Below are 10,271 nucleotides of genomic sequence, written 5' to 3' on the forward strand. Positions count from 1 at the left end.
TTGTGTCCTTAAATGACTCATACGATGCCGGAAGAGAATTCAGCAATATACATGCCCGTTCTTCATCTTTCATCACTTCCTCCATATCTAGTAATTTGCAAACCAATTTATTAAAGTTGCTAGTGTGAGCCTTCAGATCTCCACCCTCTGTTATCTTAAAGTTATACCACTTCCGCCCATAATTTAGCCGCACTTTTCTCCCTTATGACATTGTAGAGAACCTCATCCGTAAGACATAAATATATGGATTGATGATAAGGCCTTCTTATCAAGAGTATTCCATTCATTATCAGTCATATTACACTTTCGCTTCTCAAGAGCACCATCTTCGCCTTGCTTGATTAAGGAACTGATCATCTTGATCTTCTATAACTCAAAATTATTATTTTTGAATACTTCTCAATATCATACCTAGTAATTGCCATTATTACTAATCCCTCAGATTCAGATCTGTGCCCCAACGATTGCTTTGATACCACTTATTGGAGATTTATGCTGCAGAATCACACAAATCTAGATCTAGGATAGCAATCCAATGACACCAAGAAATCACAAAAGAAACACAGATTTAATGTGAAAAACCCTTGTAGGAAAAAAAAACTACGGCACAAAGCGACAGAATTCCACTATGAAAGCATAAATTACAAAGAGAAAGGACTTACCCGATTCGAACAACCTCGAATCTTACCCTTGCTACACCATTTAGAAACCCTAAAACCCTTTTAGGAACCCTTGGAAAACTTTTAGAAAGCCTTAGCATACCCTAGAATAGCCCTGGCGACCCCTATTTACAGTTTATGAAACTCCCCTTTTGTACATCCTACGAAACTATCTCAAATTTACGTAGTCTATGCAAAATCTGCGTACAATCTGTATAACCCTCGACTAGTCGGGTCACCCCCTCAACCGATCGAAGGGCACCCTCGACTAATCGAGTCTGGGCCTCGATTGGTCGAGTACCATGAACGCTTAAAAGAATAACACGCTGGACTTCAAGTCGAGCTGTCCTCAACTAGCCGAGCAGCCCTCTCAACCGGTCGAGCATCTCCCTCAACCGGTCGAGCAGCACGGGAATTACAGATTTAAGACATTAGTTTACAACAATACACGCATGATAATATGCAATTATTTAGGGCCTGCTAACTATGCATGAATCTGTCAGAACATACAAACAGTTACAATGGGTCCCACCAAATTCTGCGTGTGGCCTTCTGGTCTAACACATTCAAATAATGCCACCATTGCATTGGTATACTTTGCAGTAATGATGAGGAATCTCGCTGGTCAAATGGAGTAGGACAATCAAAATACAAGTTTTTTAACGCAACTAACCTAATTGATGCAAAGTCAATTACGAGTGCAGAATCAGGATGATATTTGTATCTTATCTTCATCTCCGTGATTTATGCATGACTAATGCTTTTGACGAAGGATATATATCATAGTGGGCCCCATACAAACCTATGGTTGGTATACCATCCCCATTGTTCTAAATGATATTGTACAGGAATTGTCGCACTCAGTTAAATTAGATTAGACTGCATGCGTATGAGTAAAGCCAAGATTTAATGTTTGCGAGTAGGATGCAGGGCATGCCAGAGTCTGCTTAACCCAAGGGTTGATTGAATTGTTGGTATCTCCTTCTACATGAATAGATTGGAGACTGGATACAAGATCCAATGTCCTCTCGGCAATATTCTCAGCCATCAGTATTACACTCCATTCAGATGATTAGTGAAAGAAAATGAGGCTAATCTTTTCGAATCAGTTCATTTTGCCTTGTGACAATAGGTGTGAGTCTATAGTTCCTTCATTGATACTTTAAGTACATAATAATTATCAAATGAACAAAAATACACATTCAAATTAAAGAAGGCATAATGTTGCTAATTTCATTAATATTTAGAACTAATGTTCATTACAATTGATAAGTTGCGAGATAACCAAACAAATAAACAAAATGAAAAGGATAAATACCTAATGTGTCTCTCAGAACAAACGTTTGACGTAGGTGTAAACAGTTACATCGGAACTTAGATGATCATGATCTACAACTTAAGGTTGTAGAAATATTACTTCTACTCCTAAGCTACTATATGTATGTGGACCACTCTTGCTGAATTATTAGGATAAACTGCCACCTGTAACCAAGACATGTATACATCACAATGCAATATTATACCAATATTAACAAATAGACAGGTGACATCATTGTTGTTTTATATGTCATGGCCCGACTGTCAACGTAGTTTAATATGGACACGGATTACGTAACTGATAGTGTTCTGTAGAGCCCACATGATATATATGTGTTTTATGGGAGCAGTTTATTTATTTTTTATAGATCGATTGTCATTACATAGCATGAGCTCAAAATTGAGGTAGATCGAATCCACCGCATCACAAGAAAACAGTGGCGATTGAATGCCCACCATCAAAAATTTCCTGAGAGTTACCATAAATGTTTATTTGTCATCCCCACTATTTCCTGCAGCATGGCGGTGGTCCGCTTGAGCTTTGGATATGTTGGAGTTTGTGCTCGTATCAAATGATTTGGAAAATTGGTGGATGGCATGGATAAGACATATACACCCACGGTGGGCCCCACAAAGTTTACTCAGTGTACTGAGTTGAAAATTTTTTAAATCTTATTTTGTTTTCATCCTTCCTTTATGATAGGCCCCCGCCCAGAATTTTTTGTCGGCAGAAGCCTGAATCGCTGCCCAGGCTGTAGATATATCCTTTTGGTATGAATGAATCTATATTTCATAAAATAAAATAAAATAAGCAATCCATGGCCGCAAATTGACAGTCCGGGACAAGATCAGGATCAAGCATTCAGTGTACTCTAACGTGTTGGCTATCAAACTGTGATGACCATCATATTAAGGGGCATGAATTAGGTGAGTCCGGTAACATGAGTTTCGTGGGTGAGTCCCTGACCGCGGGGCCCACCTGCATGTATGTGTTGTATATTCACACTGTACATCTATTTTTCTAGCTCATTTTATGTATCGGCCTAAAAATGAAGCAGATTTCAATCTCGGGTGACTACACAAGAGGAAACAATGGTGACTGACCCTTAAAAATTTCTCATCTTGGGCTACCAAATTTTTTGATCAAGCTTATATTTTTGTTTTCCCGTCATCCAGGTCTGTGTGACCTTATCAAAAGGTTGGTGATAAACATTATGGTGGTCCCTACAATCACCACTATTTCCTATGGTGTGGTCCACCAGAGATTTGGATCTTCTTCATTTTTGGTGCCATGCTCAAAATTGAGCTGGCAAAATGGATGAACAGCATAGATATATAATACATATGTCAACGTGGGCTCCACAATCAAGAACTCACCCACTAAGTTATTACCCCAATCACATAATCCATGCCCCGTATTAAGATTTTGGCTCACTGAGCCACTGGCCTATTCATGCAAAAGATGATCAAGAGAGTGCATGTAGCATTTGATGTAAAGATGGTTAGAAAAGCATATATAGTGCTTAATATAAAGCCAAAGGAAATTTGTCCTTCATATCTTGCAAATGTAAGCAAAAGTATATTGGCACAGGTATCTTAAATGAATATGTGGTCATACCGGATTGAGGTGATATGATGCATCGTCGGGAAGGCTTTGTAATTTTATGTTTTGGCATGTAAGATCTTAATCACAAGTGAAAGAAAAGAGTAGCATTGATTACTTGTTGTAGTGAGTGTAAAGAAAGACCACAGTAATAACCTTGTCAATCATGGACAAATTAAAGACCACAATAATAATCTGGTTAATCATGGACAGCTTAACTTTAACATATTAAGTCGTTATTATTATGACAATAATCTTAAGGCCTAGCCATGATATAAAGAAATAATGAGATCGATTAGTCTCACTAGCTTGAAATATATATAGTGCATAATGTAATGCATGTCATGCAAATGAGCCTTACCTATTAAAGGAATCATTTAGCCTCTTAGGGGCTTCATGTTCATAGCTAGGGCTACAATAAGCGTACTGCTTGGATGAATGCCATTGGACGGGGCCTAAAATATCTAAATTTCGAGTCTAGCATTGTTTTGGCTTTTGCCCCAATAAAGGGAATTAAGCATCATTAGAGATCGTGATGAACATATCGCCATGATATTTTAGCCTGTAAGCTAGTAATTCACCATTAATTATGGGGTTCATCCATGATGTAAGACTCTGCAGTACAAAATTATAACATGGCCTTCATGACATGGTTTATGCATAAGTCAATAGGGTTATGTGCCACAAGGCTATAAAAATAAGTCTAGGATTGCTTAAAAAAGATAAGTGTGTAGCTACAATCAATGAAATGGTAGCACTTTGAAGATTTCATCCAGTACAGTGAAAGGTGGTATGAATAGTCACCTTCTGTTGAGATTTGTAAATCATACCACCACAAGCTTTTAGTCATCTATATTTTGATGACATGTGATGGATCCACTCCGTCCATCAATTTTTCTGGTCAACAATAAAACAGGAGTCTAATGTTCAGGCAGTCCAAAACTCATGTAGGCCACGTAGATCTCAATGATGGCGAAGAAAAACATCCACTGATTGAGCAACTGAAGCAACACATCAATTTTTATTTTATTTTGCAATGGCCATTCAAGGCGAATTCTAAATATGATATGGTAAATCGGAATTCAAATACCATGTGTATGTGGACCACTCTTACTGAATTATTAGGATCAGCTGCCACCTGTAACCATCACATGTATGCATCACAATGCAATATTATACAAATATCAACAAATAGACAGGTGACATCATTGTTGTTTTTTATGTCATTTAAAGCGGTCCGGTCAACGTAGTTTAGTAGTTTAATATGGATACGGATTAAGTAACCGACAGTGTTCTGTGGAGCCCACATGATATATATATACATATATATGTGTGTGTGTGTTTTCTATGGGAGCAGTCTATTTATTTTTATAGATCATTACAGAGCATGCACTCAGAAAATGAGGTAGATACAAATTACGACCACGTCACAAGAAGATTGGTGCCCACCATTAAAATTTTCTTAAAACATACTATAAATTTTATTTGTCACTCACTTGTTGATTAGGTCACGCTCATCTGGATGAAGAAAAAATAAATAAATATCAGCTTAATCTAAAACTTTAATGCCCCTTAAGAAGTTTTTAATGGTGAGCGTTCAATCACTACTCTTTCTTGTGGTGTGGTTCATATGAGATTTATATATGCGAGTCCAGGCAATAAAATAGTCTAGAAAAATGAATAGAGTCGGTTTAATACTTGAGACACGCATGCCGCCCATGTGCAATTATTTAGGGCCCGCCAACTAAGCATGACTCTGTCAGAACATAAACCAAAATCTGCGTGTGGCCTTCCGATCTCACACGTTCAAATAATGCCACCATTGCATTGGTATTCTCTGCAATGATGACGAGGAATCTCCCTGATCAAATGGTGCAGGACAATCAAAATACAAGTTTTTGACCAATTAACCCAATTGATGCAAAGTCAGTTACAAGCGCGGAATCAGGATGAAATTTGTATCTTGTCTTCATCCTCATGATTTATGCATGACTAATGGGTTTGAGGAAGGATATATATCATGGTGGCCCCCACGCAAACCTACGGTTGGTATACCATCCCGGCCCCATTGTTCCAAGTGATGTTGTACATTCACTACAAGAAAGAGGGTTTTTAGCGACGAAACTTTTAGCGACGAAACACATTTTCGTTGCTAAAAGTCACTTTTAGCGACGAAATAAATTTTCGTCGCCAAAAGTGTAGTTTTAGCGACGATACTTTTAGCGACGAAAATTTTCGCAGCTAAAAATCACGGATGAGACTTTTAGCGACGAAACTTTTCGTTGCTAAAGGCTGCATACAAAATTTTCAAAAAAATCGAATGGATTATTTTTAGCTACGAACATTTTCGTAGCTAAAAATCATGGATGAGACTTTTAACGACGAAAATTTTCGTCGCGAAAGGCTGCAAACAATTTTTTTAAAAAAATGAATGGATTACTTTTAGCTACGACACTTTTCGTAGCTAAAAATCGTGGATGAGATTGTTAGCGACGAAAATTTTCGTCGCCAAAGGCTGCAAACAGCTCCTCAATGGATGACGTTTAGCTATGAAAATTTTCGTAGCTAAAAATCATGGAACAGACTTTTAGCGACGAAAAGTTTCGTCGCCAAAAGCTAGACTGTTAGCAACGAAAAGTTTCGTCGCTAAAGGCTTTAAACAGTTAAGATTACTTTTAGCTACGAAACTTTTCGTAGCTAAAAAAACCTAGATGTGACTTTTAGGTACGAAACTTTTCGTAGCTCATACTCATGTAAGCTTGTTGTATTTCCTATAAATATTGTTGCATGAACCTAAAAATGAATAAATCTAATTCTCAAGTGGACCACACAAATGAGATTGGCTGCCTACTGTTGAATACTTCTTGGGCCCACAACAGTTTAGATCAAGCTAATATTTGTTTTTTTTTTTGTTTTTTCCCTCCATCCGAGTCTATATGGCTTTATAAACAGGTTGGATGACAAATAAATATTATGGTGGGTCCTAAGGGCCTATTTGGCCGGACCGATCCCACGGTATTAGGTGGGATGGGATTCAAAAAACATCATTATTACCCATGGCAGGGACTGTTCCCTGATACCATGGGATAAGCTTAAATCCCTTTTTTGTTTGTAAAACGCTGGTATATTGAAAGGAGTTACCCACCAAAGGAGTTACCCACCATCATTTGAAACTATTGACAATGACATACATCTGTTATATCTAAACCGTTCATTTGTTTTGTAAGCTCATTTTATGGCATGGGCCTAAAAATGAGGCAGATCCAAAACTTATGTGGCCCCAAAGAAGTTTTCAACAGTAAGTATTCAATCCCCATTGCTTTCTATGGTGGGGTCCACTTGAGCTTTAGATCTACTTGCTTTTTTGGCCCATGCTCTAAAATGATCTCGAAAAATGGGTGGACGGTGTGGATATAGTCCACACATCATGTTGGGACCTGCACAACTTGCTAACTTTGAGTGATATTGGCACGGGACCCGATACGATTCCATCTAGCCCACTTCCAAGCTTTTCCACTCTTCCCAAACATGGAGTGGAATGGGCACAGTACCAGATGCAATTCCATCCCACCTAATCCCATCTAATCCAGCTGGCCAAACAGGCCTTAAGAAAGTTTCAAGAGTATAGTGTGGTCTACTTGAGTGTTGGATCTACCTTTTTTTTATTATTATTTATAATCTAAAATTATATGACAAAATGTTGATGCGTTGCTTCCTACCACTGTGATTTTCGTACTTGCTCCATCTAAAGTCTTATAGGACTATATCCTATAGTGCCTGCCTAGTAACTTGCTCCATCTAAAGTCCTATAGGACTATCTCCTATCGCTCCTCAATTGTTGTGGGACGATGATTTGAATGGTGTGAACTTACATACATGTATGGCATGTGCAATGGATGGTTGCCATACCATATGAAAACCTTAACCTTGGATATCCATCATTAATAATTCATAAGTACTTTCAAAATTCTATTCATTTAATGGCCCACAGTCTTATTAAAGACGAGCGGATTCCGTTAGGTATCTGTGAGTTCTGACTGTGAGCTTAAAAATAAAGCAGATTCAAATCTTAAGTAGACCATACCATATGAAACTCTGTAAGGTCCACAAAGCACGTGCTATCCACTCCAATTATCAGGTCCTCATGTTTACCACCCCCCGAAAACTAGTATGATCCAAAATTCAGGTCCTGATGAGGCCCACCTGATGAACAACTTGGATGTGGTGTTCTTGATGGACACTGGTGCAGCACAAAAACATGGCGGACCATGGAGCTTTGAGGTATGATGGGAATTGTTAAGGATTTAAAAACTGGTTATGTGTCGGAAACTTCTACCGGGAGTTACAAAACAAATTGGCAAGACGATGCATGAACTAGCTGCAAACGTCGACGAGTATGCTCGTGGAATGATCAGTAGGCCTGGTTTAACCTTGTTTGAGGAGCTCATGGGAATTTCCCATGAGGTCGAGCTGTGTTGGCCCCACCATGATGTGTGTCAAACATCAACACCGTGCATTTGATAAGTCTCCTTTAAATTATGGGATATTCCAAAAATCAACCATGCACTTTGTGGGGCCCCAACTGAAATTTGGATGCGCCTGAAACTTGGTATGACTCCTCATCCAAGGGGCACACACATAATGGATGCGCTAGATTTGTAAACCTAAACCAATGTGGGCCCAAAAAATAATTATGAATGTTTTAATAGAGGGTAACCCCTCTCAACTTTTGTATGTGGTGTGGCCTGCCATGGGATGGTGCATCTGACTGATGGGGTAGATGTTTTACACGCATCATGGTGGGGCCCACAGAGCCATACTAGACCCCGGGCCGAAATTTAGGTCATGAGCAAAAAAATGAGCCAGATTTAAAGTTCAAGTGGACCACACCACAGGAAAAAGGGAATTGAACAGCCACTGTTAAAAACTTCTTGGGACATTGTTTAGTTTGGTGTGGGCCACTTCAACGTTGGATCTGCTTCATTTTTCGGTTCATGCCTCAAAATGCCATGGTAAAGTAGATGGATGACACGGATATGTCATATACTTCATGGTGGGCCACAAATAATTATAAATGTTTTAATGGAGGGTAACCCCTCTCAACTTTTGCATGTGGTGTGGCCCATACAAGTGATAGATTGATTTGATTTTTAATCCCTTGGCTCACCATGGGATGGTGTATCTGATTGATGGGGTAGATGTTTGACACGCATCATGGTGGGGCCCACAGAGCCATACCAGACCCCGGCCTAAGTTTGGGCGCGCGCTCAAAAACAGAGCCGCGCCCAAAAAAACCCCAATCTCAAATATCTCTCTGTCTCTCTCTCTCTCTCTCTCTCTCGCTCTCGCTCTCTCTCTCTGTTCCCTAACCTAGATCTGGTCTGTCTTCTCCTCCTCTCAGCAGCTGTGAAGAAAGCTGAAAGCGAAGAAGTATTTTTACCCTCTCTCTCGCGGGGCTTTCAAGAGAGAAGCTCAGATATGAAAAACCGTAAGAAATTCTTCCTCCTTTCAATTTCTCGACGCAAAAGAGCTTCGAGATCGAATCATTTTGCGGTATTTTCATACAAATCTGTTGAAAATCACGTTAATCCATGTTCTTTCTTTGACTGAGTTGATTTCAGATTGAGAGGTTGATGTTAGGGTTTTGTTTTGTAGTGAGATTGATTGCTTGTTTGTATTGGAGACTGTAAATCTTTGATTCAATCTCTTTTGTTTTGGTTTTATTAAGAGAAAACAAAAATGTTTTTGTTTTTTATTTTTTTATTTTAAAGAAATTGAGGATATTTTTTGGCATATTAGTGAAATTTTCAACGTTCGAAACTGTAGATCCTTGAATAATCCATCTTTCTTTCTTTCTTCTTCTTCTTTTTTTTTTTTTTTGAAAAAGAGGCTTTGTGAAGGTAATTTTAAAAAACTGGAGGATATTAGTGAATTTTAGTGGGTTTCAATAATGCTTTGAACTGTAAATCTATGGGATTTCAGTGGATTTCGATGCTTAAAACTGTAACCCTTTTTTTAAAGTGGATGGTGAAAGACAACGTTGGAAGATTTTTTATTTTTTATTTTTTAATTTAATTTTTAAATTTTTTTACTGGCATTTTATCACACACACACACACACACACACACACACACATATAGTTCAAATTAGAGGAATTAAGTGAATTGTAATTTTTGGGATGTTTAATTTACAACAAATTCCTCTTCTTTTTTTTTTTGGTTGTCACTGATCAAATACAAAGATACAAAATTTGTTTTTCCTGTTTGTGTGTGTGTGTGTGTCTGTGTGTGTGTGTGTAAGAGGCGCTAATGCAATTTCTACATGGGCAAATTGAAGAAGCAAGCAATTTCTGGCACATGCCATCTCTCCCCTTTTCAGGTACTCTCCCTCTCTCTCTCTAGGTATTTTTCTTCTCTATCTCTCTGTAAAATTCCATTCCATGGCATAAATGATCTTCTGTAGAAGGTTGTTTTCTTTTCTAATGTTTCCATTGTGATTGAGGAATTTGCAATCTTTTCATTTCCATTCATGTTTCGAAATTGGGTTATTTTAGAATTTTCTAATTGGGAATAATCACAAGGCGGAAAACCAAAATTTTGTTCTGTACGCTTGAAAGGTTGTTTCCCACTTGTGGTTTCTGTTGTTTCTGTGTCTTTTGATTTTTAAAGTATTCACAGATTAGAATTGCCTGG

The sequence above is a fragment of the Magnolia sinica genome, chromosome 11, assembly GCF_029962835.1.
Source record: "Magnolia sinica isolate HGM2019 chromosome 11, MsV1, whole genome shotgun sequence".
Classification (NCBI taxonomy): Eukaryota; Viridiplantae; Streptophyta; class Magnoliopsida; order Magnoliales; family Magnoliaceae; genus Magnolia; species Magnolia sinica.